At 44.3% G+C, this 15,004-nt stretch overlaps 1 protein-coding gene across 1 annotated transcript in view; it reads left to right on the plus strand.

Annotated features, from left to right (window-relative positions):
* Positions 1-15,004, plus strand: part of LOC140127303 (cholesterol side-chain cleavage enzyme, mitochondrial-like) — a 49,640-nt gene that overhangs the window by 19,444 nt on the left and 15,192 nt on the right. The window lies entirely within an intron of this gene.

The raw sequence follows: 15,004 nt of genomic DNA on the forward strand, positions 1-15,004 counted from the left end.
TGGGAAGCTGCAGAGCCACGGGAGCAGCTGCGGGGAGCTGCGGAGCCACGGGAGCAGCTCTGGGAAGCTGCGGAGCCACGGGAGTAGCTCTCGGAAGCTGCGGAGCCACGGGAGCAGCTATGGGAAGCTGCGGAGCCACCGGAGCAGCTATGGGAAGCTGCGGAGCCACCGGAGCAGCTATGGGAAGCTGCGGAGCCACGGGAGCAGCTCTGGGAAGCTGCGGAGCCACGGGAGCAGCTCTGGGAAGCTGCGGAGCCACGGGAGCAGCTCTGGGAAGCTGCGGAGCCACGGGAGCAGCTATGGGAAGCTGCGGAGCCACCGGAGCAGCTATGGGAAGCTGCGGAGCCACCGGAGCAACTCTGGGAAGCTGCGGAGCCACCGGAGCAGCTATGGGAAGCTGCGGAGACACTGGGGCCACCGGAACCACGCAGGACAGATGAGGTGGTAGAACTTGAGGTGGTTCAAACTTGGACTTGATTTTTGCCAGGAACTTGGTATGGGTAACCATGTCCGGGTGACCACTATCCCATAGAGGAGTAGCCCAGTTCAGCGCCTCACCAGTGAGCAAAGAAAAAACACATGCCAACTTAGTGCGTTCGGGGGTGGACTGGGAGGACGTCAGCTTGATGTACAACGAGCACTGGACGACAAAACTCCTGCAAAAATTGGGGTTGCCATCAAATTTGTTTGGCATCAAAAAATCTGATCCAGAGTTTGCTACTGAAAAACATGGCTGGGGGACAGAAACAACAGGAGGAGTCACAGGAGCCTGCTGCTGGGAGGCAATAATCCGCAGGGTGGCAGCAAGTTTATCCAAGAGTTCTTTTTGCGCAGCAATCTCTTGGGGCTGCTGGGCAATAGTGCTGGGAAAGTCACCCAGAAGCTGGTACGGATCCTTGACACTGTTCATGGCTTTGGCAGAGATCATGACCTTGGCGGAGTCCATGGCCGGATCTTACTGTCACAGTCTATGGGGAATAGTCCCTTAGGACTAAGTGAGTGGACTCCCTGGACCACCGCGGGAGATAACAACCTTAGCCGCACCCGGGAGCGGAGTCTAAGTGAACTCCTGGTCTTCGCCAGAGCCCGCCGCAAAGCAGGATGGTCTTGCTGCGGCGGGAGTCACCAGGTCGCTCCACGGGTGCGACTAGGCCCACGGTGGCAGCCAAGGTAGGGACACGGGGACCACGGGAAGGCAGGCAGGCAGGACCACGGGAAGGCAGGCAGGCAGGACCACGGGAAGGCAGGCAGGCAGGACCACGGGAAGGCAGGCAGGCAGGACCACGGGAAGGCAGGCAGGACCACGGGAAGGCAGGCAGGCAGGACCACGGGAAGGCAGGCAGGCAGGACCACGGGAAGGCAGGCAGGCAGGACCACGGGAAGGCAGGCAGGACGGACCACGGGAAGGCAGGCAGGCAGGACCACGGGAAGGCAGGCAGGACCACGGGAAGGCAGGCAGCCAGGACCACGGGAAGGCAGGCAGCCAGGACCACGGGAAGGCAGGCAGCCAGGACCACGGGAAGGCAGGCAGCCAGGACCACGGGAAGGCAGGCAGCCAGGACCACGGGAAGGCAGGCAGGCAGGACCACGGGATGCCACAGAACAGGGGAACAACACGGAACACAGGAAACCGGGAATCGCAGAATACACAGAGGCGTCTGGAAACGCTCAAGAAGGCTTTCTCCTCAGTAGAATGAGCTGAAGATCCGGCAGGGGATGCTGGGAGTCGCCAGGCTATATAGCCGAGCCTGGAATGCCAGAGCCAATAAGGAGGACACTGGCCCTTTAAGGCTGGGAGAAGTCCGCGCGCGCTCCCTCTAGTGGCAGGAGCATGCGACTGCATGGAAGCAGCATGCGGCCTACACGCTGGGAGCAAGAGTGCAGGCCGGAGCCTGGAGAGGTAAGTGAGAGCTGGGGGAGCGGGGACCGCGGCAGCAGGCACGGGTACACCCTCAATCCGTACCGAGGATCGCGGGTGTAACCGTGACATATATGCACCACACACAGTATACACACAGTATACACTCATATATGCACCACACACAGTATACACATTATACACTCACATATGCACCATACACACATTTTACACATTATACACTCACAGATGCACCATACACACAGTATACACTCACAGATGCACCATACACACAGTATACACTCATATATGCACCATACACACAGTATACACATTATACACTCACAGATGCACCATACACACAGTATACACATTATACACTCACAGATGCACCATACACACAGTATACACATTATACACTCACAGATGCACCATACACACAGTATACACATCATACACTCACAGATGCACCATACACACAGTATACACTCATATATGCACCATACACACAGTATACACTCATATATGCACCATACACACAGTATACACATCATACACTCACAGATGCACCATACACACAGTATACACTCATATATGCACTATACACACAGTATACACTCATATATGCACCATACACACAGTATACACTCATATATGCACCATACACACAGTATACACATTATACACTCATATATGCACCATACACACAGTATACACATTATACACTCACAGATGCACCATACACACAGTATACACTCACAGATGCACCATACACACAGTATACACATTATACACTCACAGATGCACCATACACACAGTATACACTCACAGATGCACCATACACACAGTATACACTCACAGATGCACCATACACACAGTATACACTCACAGATGCACCATACAAACAGTATACACTCACAGATGCACCATACACACAGTATACACTCATATATGCACTATACACACAGTATACACATTATACACTCACAGATGCACCATACACACAGTATACACTCATATATGCACTATACACACAGTATACACTCATATATGCACTATACACACAGTATACACTCATATATGCACCGTACACACAGTATACACTCATATATGCACCATACACACAGTATACACATTATACACTCACAGATGCACCATACACACAGTATACACTCATATATGCACTATACACACAGTATACACATTATACACTCACAGATGCACTATACACACAGTATACACTCATATATGCACTATACACACAGTATACACTCATATATGCACCATACACACAGTATACACATTATACACTCACAGATGCACCATACACACAGTATACACACAGTATACACATTATACACTCACATATGCACCATACACACAGTATACACTCATATATGCACTATACACACAGTATACACACAGTATAAACATTATACACTCACAGATGCACTATACACACAGTATACACTCATATATGCACTATACACACAGTATACACTCATATATGCACCATACACACAGTATACACATTATACACTCACAGATGCACCATACACACAGTATACACACAGTATACACATTATACACTCACAGATGCACTATACACACAGTATACACATTATACACTCACATATGCACCATACACACAGTATACACATTATACACTCACAGATGCACTATACACACAGTATACACTCATATATGCACTATACACACAGTATACACATTATACACTCACATATGCACCATACACACAGTATACACATTATACACTCACATATGCACCATACACACAGTATACACTCATATACGCACCATACACACAAATTATATACTCAGATATACATTAAAGGAAACCTACCACTTAGTATGGCAGGGGTAAGCTGTAAGTACCGAGCACCAGCTCAGGGTGAGCTGGTGCCGGTACTTACTTTCGTTAGTGTTAAAACCGCGGTATCGCGGTTTTAACACTTTTTAAACTTTAGGGCAGAAGACACTTCGGCGCTGCGTGCGCACGATCGTGCGCGCGCCTCCATAGGAAATAGCGGAGATGTTGCGCGCGCACGGTCGCGCGCAGCGCCGAAGCCCCTTCTGCCCTAAAGTTTAAAAAGTGTTAAAACCGCGATACCGCGGTTTTAACACTAACGAAAGTAAGTACCGGCACCAGCTCACCCTGAGCTGGTGCTCGGTACTTACAGCTTACCCCTGCCATACTAAGTGGTAGGTTTCCTTTAAAAAACGAATTACATGCACATTATCCCTTTATTACACTCATATATACACAACCTACACTGATTTATATACACTTCCAGGACAGGGTGAGAAGGCCACAGGGATATAACTGCAGCTGGGTGACACAATGTTATCTGAAGTGTCTTCTCCAGCTGCTGCTCTTCTCTGCCCCTCCCCCCTCCCGGCATTTCTCCTCAGAGCAGCAGCTCACATTATACAGTGCTATACTATGAGAGATGTGCTGTGCAAGCAGGTGTTACTGCACAGCACTTTCTCCATTATATATAGTTTGTGTGGCAGGTCGGATCCGGGCCCCCTAAGAGGCGGGGCCCCGTAGCAGCTGCTACGTCTGCTACCACAGTAGTTACGCCACTGGTGGTGACAACTGTATCCAGGGATCAGATAGAGGCAGCATTGTAGAAAACAACTCACGGTTCTTTATTGAACCTCAAACAGCAGGCACCGGGCCAAACACGTTTAACATTGGATTCTGGTACTGAAGTGGTCATGGAGAGTGATCTGCAGGAATGGTACACCTGCCTATACGTTGACAGGGGTAATGCATATATATTGGGGGGAAGGAGGGCTCCATTCAGAAGTCTGCTATTTGGCCCTGCCATCTCCTGTGGTGATTATTCAATTGTGGAGCAGGAATTTTGAAGTACCTCAACTCTGGGGCAGTACGTCAGTGGGGTTGAAATAAGATGAGCACAGTGGGCTCTGCTGCATGAGCAGCAATACAATCTTGATGTGGAGGATTTGGAAAGAGCACATGTCCTAGAACATTACACACAGATCATGCAGTGAGCTCCCTTATATTAACTCTTTCAGAGCTTACTGCAAGAGACTCAGGTGCAGGCAACCAATCTACGCTTGAGCCTAAGGGTGATGCCACATGTAACGTTTTTGGACCGTTTTAAAGCATGCATTTTCAGTCCGTTTAAAAACGCATGCATTTTTAAACGTTTACCATGCGTTTGGCTGCTTTGAACCTGTTTATCTTCATTTCTAGAAGAATAGGCAACTGTGAAACAGATTAAAACCAGCCAAACACATGGTAAACATTCAAAAACGCATGACCCTTAGCAGGACTCATACAAATTCAAATAAAAAAAAAAATTAACCATGTGTGGCACTTACTCACACACAGTGCACATGATATTCCCACTCAGGCAGCAGGTGGCATCATAGGGCAACAATTAGTAAAATCCACTTGTGGGTCATTAAAAGAGTACACACAGCCTAGCATCCACCCTGACACACGTTTTAGTAAGAAAGATCTTTCTGAGGAGCCGGGCTGGACAGGAATCTCCACATTTTCTTTAGACCAGGATCTAACAATATGCAGATAATGACATTCAAGGCCCTCATGGACATCTAGAGAGGCATTCAACCAAGGCATCTAAAATAACATAAGGTGGTGGGAATGAGAACATATGTACTATATGAGGTATAGGTTATTTGTATTATGTATATTTTTATTTTCCATCAATTCCCTTTCCATGCATCACTGGAGCTGTATGGATGAAGTATTATCAATAAGTATATATTTTTTTAATTGGATAATCTTAGAGAAGCAGAATAGAATATTTAATTGCCTTGAAAAAATATCTAATAGTATATCTGAATTTTTCAAAATCTCACTTCACACCACTGAGTGTCACTGTTTCTTTCAGTATTTCTTCATGCTCTCCGTTTCCAACCAGAATACCTTCATGGTAAATCAAAAGTTAGGAAACCGAACATCCTTAACGCATTGAAATCAGCCCAAACACAAACTGATAACACCGTGGGTCCAAAGCTTGCTGTTTGTTACCTTCTGTCTGAAGAAACACTAACCTTCTGTCTAAAGAAACACTATTCATTAACAATTGTACGCAAGATACCTACTTTATAATGTTTGCAATTTGTGTCTCTGTTCAGGGTCGGACTGGCCCACCAAAGGGCCGGTGGATCCTTCGGTAGGTCCCTGTTACCCCCACTACCGCAGGGGCCCCCATACCTATCTGGTGCACTCAGAGCCCTTTTTGTGGGCACCCGGGCCATCGCCCCAGCACACCTGACAGGACTCAAAGAATCTTCCTGCAGTTCCAAGCAAATTAAAAGATGCTGCTTTCAGGCATATATTAAAGTGATACTTACTTCGCTAATTTAGGAAGTGGGACAAGGGACGAATTATCTTTGGAGGACCTCCTGCTGGCCCCACGATTCTCTGTGTACACTGAAGGGACACTGGAAAGAAGCTAAAATGATGCAAATTTTCCAGCTTGTCCTCAGGAGGCCAATATGATCGAACATTGTTGAAGACCAGGGAGCAATAAGTTACTGCTTTCATTTTTGGTTGGCACCTCGCGATAAATAAGGGGGTTCTGGGTTGCAGTTTGGACACTCGGCCGCTAAAAGGTTCGCCATCACTGATCTAGACTATTTCTATAATGTCATTGTCTAGTCTTCTTATGTGGTGCAGAGAACATAAGGAGAAGGTGAAGGTTTATAGTTAGTTATTCTTATTGGTAAGTTAGTGCTAAGCACAATGCAGCCATGGTGAACTCCTGGGAAATAATGAATATTTCTAGGCAGCGGTATGGTGGGCCCCCAAAATTAATTTCTCTGGTGGACCCCAGGCACCCCAGTCCGACCCTGTCTCTGCTTGTGTCTCTGTTAATACATGTGCAATTTCCAATCATTTCTGGAAAATAAATCAATGCAACACTACAGCAAATCAAAATGCTGACTATATGCCTAGATTCCTTGAGGAGCTCAGTTTTCCAAATGGTGCACTCTCTAGGAAAGTTACGCTATAATGGCACTGAAGGGGATGTGAAAAAAAGCTTCATAGCATTCAGAAAACTGTTTGCACATACAGAAGTTTATATCAACAATATTTAACATGCTTTTACCCTGGATAGCATGTGTATGTTTCTTAAACACAAACAAGGAAGACCAAAATGACATATTTAAACTTATGTCATCTGCGTAACAATTTCTGGGGAGAACCCCTGGTGTTAAAATGCTTACTAGAAAGCTTTAACATCTTTGATGGGTGTTGCAACACCCTTGCCAATGTGCAGGCAGTGAAGTGTTTGCGAATAAGCCCCCTTGATTGTGTCAATACAAAATCTCTTTACATAATTTAACCCCTTAAGGACTCAGGGTTTTTTCGCTCATTTCTCGCTCCCAACCTTCAAAAATCCATAACTTTTTCATTTTTACGTGTACAGACCTGTGTGAGGGCTTATTTTGTGCGTAACAAATTTTATTTTCCCGTAATGTTATTTATTTTAACATGCCATGTACTGCGAACCTGAAAACAAATTCCAAATGTGGAAAAACTGAAAGAACGTCACGTTCTTGTGGGCTCAGTTTTTTCGACTTTGTGCACTCAAAATAACACCTCAGCTTTATTCTTTGGTTCGGTGCGATCGCGGTGATACCAAATTTATACAGGTTTTATTGTGTTTTAATACATTTTCAAAAATGAAAAAAATGTTTTGCCATCTTCTGACGCTAATAACTTTTTCATACTTTGGGGTACGGAGCTGTGTGAGGTGTCATTTTTTGCGAAATGAGCCAACGTTTTCATTGCTACCATTTTGAGGTCTGTGCGACATTTTGATAAATTTTTATTCCATTCTATTTTACATTATGATGTAAAAAGGTGTAAAAGTCGCATTTCGGACATTTGGGCCCCATTTCCCGTCCCCGAGGTCACCACCGGCCGTAACCGTTTTTATATTTTGATAGATCGGGCATTTTGGGACGCGTCTGTGATTTTTACTGTTTATTATGCCGTCTTTTAAATGCCGCCGGCCACTTTGCCGGCGGCAATGAAAGGGTTAATAGCCGCGGTTATTAGCGGTGGGGGTTTGCTGCAATATGCAACAACCCCCACCCTTGTATGAAAAGGACTCAGCCCGTGAGCCCTCTTCATACATTCCCTGTACCTCTGCGCCGTAGAGCTATGGCGCAGAGCGTTAAGGGGTTTAAGGAAAGGAAAGACACATTATAAAAAAACATGATTATACATCACTTTACATAATTTCCTCAAGCACTATTCTATAATCATAATACATTTAAACCCTTTATCCTTTATCATAATGCAATATGTGCATATTATCTTGGACTTATTGTCATATTGACTTATATTATTTTAACCCTTTATGTTCCATTTCCCCCGCTACTTCCTCCCTTCTCCAATGTAGCCATTGTGTAAGAGAGGGATTAGAGTCACCCATCCATCTTAGGGCAATAGCTTTCCTAGCTAAGAATAGTGTTTCTCGCAAAAAAACTTTCTCATGATGTGTCCAGAGTTCATCATCTACAACACCAAAAAGACATACCAGTGGGGTTTTTGGAACAGGTTTATTCGCAACTTGGGATAATACACTCACTACCGAGGTCCAAAAGGTTTCTATACATGGACAAGCCCAGTACATATGCCAAAAATCAGCGGGGGTGTGTGAGCATCTTAAGCATTGAGGAGATGCAAGTCTTCCCATTTTAAACAATCTCAGGGGGGTTAGATAGCTCTGGTGTATTATGTACAACTGGGTGAGTTTATTATTAACAGCTGGAGAAACATATAGATGGGATTCCAAAACCTCTTTAAGTAACTCGTCATCTAATTCTGGAATAAGACTCTTCCATTTTTGGATCACTGGAAGTTGCGTCTTAGTGGCTTTGCTATCAATAAGGTGAGAATATATGGTAGAAATTATTCCTCCTGGGCCTTGAGATCTTACGACTCCAATAAGTGGGTATGAGGAAATAGTAACAAGGGGACTGGGGAACTGCGTCTGTACTGCGTGTCAAATGCAGATATTCATAAAAATGTGTCCTCTGTAGCTGAAATTTATCTCTCAGTTGGTCAAAAGAGATGAAAACATTATTCTCATAGAGCGTTCCTAAAGTACAGACTCCTATGGAGCTCCACCATTCTTTGTCAGGAAGTTGTTGTAGCTGTGGTAAGCCATCATTATGCCAGAGAGGAGTTTCCGATGGTGTACTAGTACTAGGGCAAATCAGGGTGGTTTCCTTCCATACAATTCTGGCCACTTTGTGTATAGGTAAAAGTTTCTTCGCAGGATTTCCCTCTGCTAAGAGCGACCACAGGCTTAGTAGATTTAAACAATCTGTCAGCTTTTTCTCTGGGTATGAAAGCGGTGTGTGAGATAGCCATGGTCCCAAAAATCTAAGTTGTCCTGCAAGATAGTATAGAAAAATATTAGGAAGAGCCATCCCTGCTTGGTCCTTGGGTCTTGTAGTTTCGCTAGCTGCAGCTTTGATCTGGAGGAGCCCCAGATAAAGGTAATTATCATGGAATCTAAGGTTCTAAAAAAGTGTTTAGGAATAGGGTAGAAAATGTGTTCAAGTACATAGAGACACTTTGGTAGCACTACCATTTTGACAAGGTTTATTCTGCCTCACAAGGGAAGGGATGCCCAGGTTTTAAATTTATCTCTAAAATAGCCTAGCAAAGGAAAAACGTTGGCATCTAGGGATGTTTTTGGGTGTTTGGGCAATATGATACCAAGATATTTGAATTTGTCTGCGACTATGAGGTCTGATATCATTACTGAGGAGTCATTATTCCTGTCTGGGGATAGGTACATTAAGCACGATTTGCTCCAGTTGATCTGGAGGCCGGAGAAGGTCCCAAATTCATTTATGAGATCCATGGCTCTGGGGAGGGATCTATCAGGGTGTGTCATGAAGAGGATCTTCATGCGGTATCCCTGTGTATATTGTATCTAGACGGATTTTAATGGCTAGCGGCTCCATAGCTAGAGCAAAGAGGAGCGGGGAAAGGGGGCACCCCTGTCTAGTTCCCCATTCAAGGGAAAATGGTGTAGATAGCAAACCATTTACTGGCACTGAGACTTGTGGCTTTCGATAAATAATGGATACCCATTTCCTAAACACTGGGCCAAACTTGAATTTCTGAAGTACTGCCTGCAAATAACTCCATTCATCCGAATCGAAGGCCTTGGCCGCATCTAGTGAGGCCAGGGCCCAGTCTTCTTTCTGCTCTGCGCCTACTTGAAGAATTATCTGTGACCTGTGTAGGTTATCTGATGTTGATCTGCCCGACATAAATCCGGCCTGGTCCGTATGTATCAGGGCAGTGATGACTTTATTCAATCTACAGGCCATTATCTTGGTTAGGATTTTATAGTCAATATTCAACAAAGAAATGGGCCTATAAGAGCCACATTCCTTCGGATTCTTATCCGGTTTAAGGATAACCACTATATTAGCCCTATAAAAAGACTCAGGAAGGATATCTTTCTTGAATGAGGTTTGGAGCATTTGCAGCATTGGGGGTAACAGTAACTCTTGGTATTGGATCCACATTTCTAACGGGAGACCGTCAGGTCCCGAAGCCTTACCCCTAGCCATTAATTTTAAAGCCTCTTGTAGTTCTTCAATTGTGAAAGGGGCCTCAAGCAAATCCCTTTGCTCCTGGCTGAGACCTGGACAGTCAATAGTGTCTAGGTAGGCGTCAATCTCAGACAAAGAGGAATTTATCTGTTTAGAGTAGAGTGTGCTATAGAATTCTGCAAAAGCCGCTAGAATCTCATCATTAGAGGTAATAGCATCTCCAGAGGGAGAAGCTAGTTGTAGGACAGTGGGTGAAGCTGTGTTCTGGTGTATTAGCTGAGCTAGCAGACTACTAGACTGATTTCCTAATTCAAAATATTTCTGGTGTGCAAAAAAGGTTCTCCTTTTATCCTTTTCATATAGGCATTGTAAATATTGTCTGCCAGTGGTGAGCCATCTTTCTTTGTTAGATTCAGTGGGATTTTCAGTATTTGGGATTTTCGAGCCAGGGGGGTCTGAGAATCTAAAGGTTCCTGCATGGGGTCATTTCTATGCTTGTCTAGGAAGATATCATGCAGAGCGTTAAAATCGCCCATGCATATCAAGGTAGCATGTGGGAACTGAGATGCAAAACAGGCTGCTTCATGCAGCACGGTTAGGGGGGAGGAGGGAGGATTGTATATACCAAGGATGACATGTTGACCGCAGTTTACCCAAGCTTGAAGAAATAAGTATCTGCCTTCGGGGTCCCTTTTCACTAGACCTGGTTCCCATCGGACTGATCGGTGAACTAGAATCGAGACTCCTCCAGAGTGGGACGTATGTGTTGAATGTTGAGCCCATTGTACCCAGGGTTTCTGGAGTAGTCTCACGTTCTCTTGGGTTAGATGGGTCTCTTGGAGACATATGATAGAAGGTAAGTGACTCTGAATATATGACATTACAATGTTTCGCTTACGATTGTCTCCCAGTCCTCTCACATTCCATGATATTAATTTGAGAGCCATAGTACCAAAGCCTTATGATAACCGTAAATACAAAAGCTGAAATCCCAATCTAATACTCTTGCTTATAACTTGCTCAACAGGAGCAACTCTGTAACGCTCTATCAGAGCAACCAACAACAGTTGATCTAAACCGCAGACCAACTGCTCAGAAATAGTACGGGGTAGCCTGCGCTTAAGATGAAATCAAATAGCGCAAGCTAACACTCCCGGGCAGAGCTTCATCTTATGATACTTATAAAGCATAGACCATAGAAAATTTTAAATATAACATATCAATTTCTCTCCGGGGTCGGAGGGCACCAGACATAAGTATTGGTTTTATACATTTCACTCCCGTGTGGGAGACACTTATATAAGTGGAACATATATATATATATATATATATATATATATATATATATTAGTTTAGGTCCAAATGTGAACCCTTTGGCCGCATTATATTGTCCACCTAGGAGCGAACCACGCCATTTTGGTTAGTGAAGAAACATATAATAACGGACAACACGCCTCCTGGTGTTCAACCAGTTGTCTGCCTCTGTTGGCGAGTTGAAAAACATGACACGGTCTTCATGCACTACACGTAGGCGAGCCGGGAAAGCCATAGAATAAGGGATTTGTAGCTCACGGAGTCTTTTCTTCACTCCTAAAAACGTGGCTCGTGATTTTTGAAGGGCTGCAGAAAAGTCAGGGTACATAGCCACATTGCTGCTCTGATATGAAATGGTACCTGCATGCCTGGCAGCTCCCAAGATGGCGTCTCTGTCCTTGCTACACAGTATGCGCACCAGCATAGGGCGCGGAGGAGCTCCAGGTGGAGGAGGTCTGGCAGGGACTTGGTGCGCCCTTTCAACGGCGTATAACGATGAAACAGATAATTGTGGTAGCACCTCTTTAATCCACTTCTCCATGAATGTGATGGGGTCCGCTCCCTCTGGTAAGCCCAGTATTCTGATGTTATTTCGCCGTAGGCGATTTTCCAAGTTGTCCGACTTCTGGGCCCACATTTCAGCCGCTTTCTCTAGTGATACAAGTTGGGCTTGCACTGGAACGTTGTCGTCCTCTATTTGTGATATGCGCTCTTCCGTATCTTTCACCCGGTCTCTTAGCTTTTGCATGTCTTGTCTGAGAAGACCATCATCCACTCGTATCTCTTCGATTTTGGTGGTCAACGATACCGTGGAGTGTTGTATAGCAGCTAGAAGTTGAGCAGAAACTTCTTTAAGCGTAGGTTCTGGCGTGTCGTCCTGAGCAGCTGCATCATCAGACTCTGATGTTGTTTGTTCTAGCTGCGCATATGGTGGTGCCATTGTGGGGCCCTGATCTTGCAAACCCCTTGAGCCTCTCAGCAGCGGCGGAATTTCGGGCTTTGCTCATGGCACTCGACCTGCGACCAGAGGAACGTCTGACCCGGGAGTAAGGTATGTTTGCGGTCTATATTTCAGCAGGATTATATTGATAAAGCTCTCTCGGTGGCGCAGCTCTCCTCAGATGCGTCCGCTCATTCTGGAAGTCAAGCCACGCCCCCCAATACCACATGTTCTTATACTTATCATAACCCCTATTACTACCCTTCATATTTACCAATCCCTCAGCCAAAATTGTTCTATTGACTGTCCTCTTCCACATCATAACTGAAGGGCCCTCTTTTGGCATCTACTTTTTGATTATGAAAAAGCTTGCTAATGATTATGAATTTCTTTATAATGAAGCCCTGATTGTTATATATGTATGATCACTTTCCAGTAACCCCAAAATACAGCCTAAAAAGTACACAATAGGCCTATATCCAAGTACTTAGATATCTCAGCAATAACCTACCCAAAACCATATGGATATCATTGGCTTTCTCCAATCCACACTTATAGCAACTGTAGACCTTTGTACTGAATCTAGATAACAATTTAGGTGAATAATAAATTCTATGTAATGTGAATAATTGACACAACCTTTGGGCTGGTATCTTAATTACCTTATTCACATCCCTAATTATGTCTGTCCACTGGGAGTCATTCAACACCCCTACCACATCCATCCATTTACTCATAATTCTAGTTTTGTTGTTTCTAATCTCACATACTGGCCAAGACCGGAGCAAGAATTTATTTTTGAACCTAGTTCCCATCGTGGCTTTCAGAGCCACTAGAAGCGGAGGAAGGGAACGGATAACCCTATTCAATTCTTCTATTGTTTGCCACCAGTGGGAAAGCTACACATAAGCAGACCAAATTTCTCCTGTAGTCCGCAGAAAGATTTAAATGACCCATTATCCAGGAGCTGGTGGACATATTTAATCTCTTTCCCTATCCATTTTGAGTATTTAATTTCTGGGACTCACCATCTCCTATTTCCCCATACTGGAGTAATCAAATTAAGTTATCCTCTGTAATTCTCTCCAAATTTCTGACATTAATTTTAGTGTTGGAGTGTCTGACCCCATTTTAGTAGACCTCCATCATGTGTGTTGGAATCAGCACACAAGTAGGAGAAAAAATGCTACAGAGAGCCTTTAGCTTTACAAGACAATAATTATCTTTTTACAAAGAAATACATTTACTATACCAAAAAAAAACCTAGTGGTGGGGTCAAAATGAATAAAAACCCTATTGGAACCTGACTTCTAAGCATGTTATTCCCTATCTTGTAGATAGAGAATTATGTTAGATCTTGGCGCTTTAGAGTTACAAACGTTGTCCGAAGAGCTTTACATTTAATAATAGCTTTTTAGAAAACCCAGTTGCTATACAGTCATGGTCATGAGAATGACACAAATATTATATTTTCACACGATCTGTTTTGTATGTGTGTTTGTCAGATGTTTTTATCACATACAGAAATACAAGTGCAATCATATTATTAGTAACAAAAGCTTTTATTGGCAGTTAGAATGAGTTACTGCAGCAAGTCAATATTTGCAGTGTTGCCCCTTCTTCTTCAGGACCTCTGCAATTCTCCCTGGCAGCTCTCAATCAACTTCTGGACCAAATCCTGACTGATAGCAGTCCATTCCTGCACAATCAATGCTTGCGTTTTGTCATAATTTGTTGGTTTTTGTTTGTCCAACCGTCTCTTGATGATTGACCACAAGTTCTCAAGGGGATTAAGATCCGGGGAGTTTCCAGGCCATGGACCCAAAATCTCTATGTTTTGTGCCCTGAGCCATTTAGTTATCACCTTTGCTTTATGGCAAGGTGCTCCATCATGCTGGAAAAGGCATTGTTCATCACCAAACTGCTCTTGGAAGGTTGGGAGAAGTTGCTCTTGGAGGACATTCTGGTACCATTCTCTATTCATGGATGTGTTTTTAGGCAAGACTGTGAGAGAGCCGATTCCCTTGGCTGTTTTAATGGAGCAATCACTTAAATGATGTTAGCAGGCCTTCAATGAAGTTGAAATGTGTTTTGGGGAAAAAGTTCATTTTCTAGGCAAATATTGACTTTGCAATTAATTGCTGTTAAGCTGTTCACTCTTTATAACATTCTGGAGTATATGCAAATTGCCATTATAAAACCTGATGCAGTAGACTTTGTAAAAATTAACATTTGTATCATTCTCAAAACTTATGGACATGACTGTACACATGGAG

Source organism: Engystomops pustulosus, chromosome 4 (assembly GCF_040894005.1).
Source record: "Engystomops pustulosus chromosome 4, aEngPut4.maternal, whole genome shotgun sequence".
NCBI classification, from domain to species: domain Eukaryota; kingdom Metazoa; phylum Chordata; class Amphibia; order Anura; family Leptodactylidae; genus Engystomops; species Engystomops pustulosus.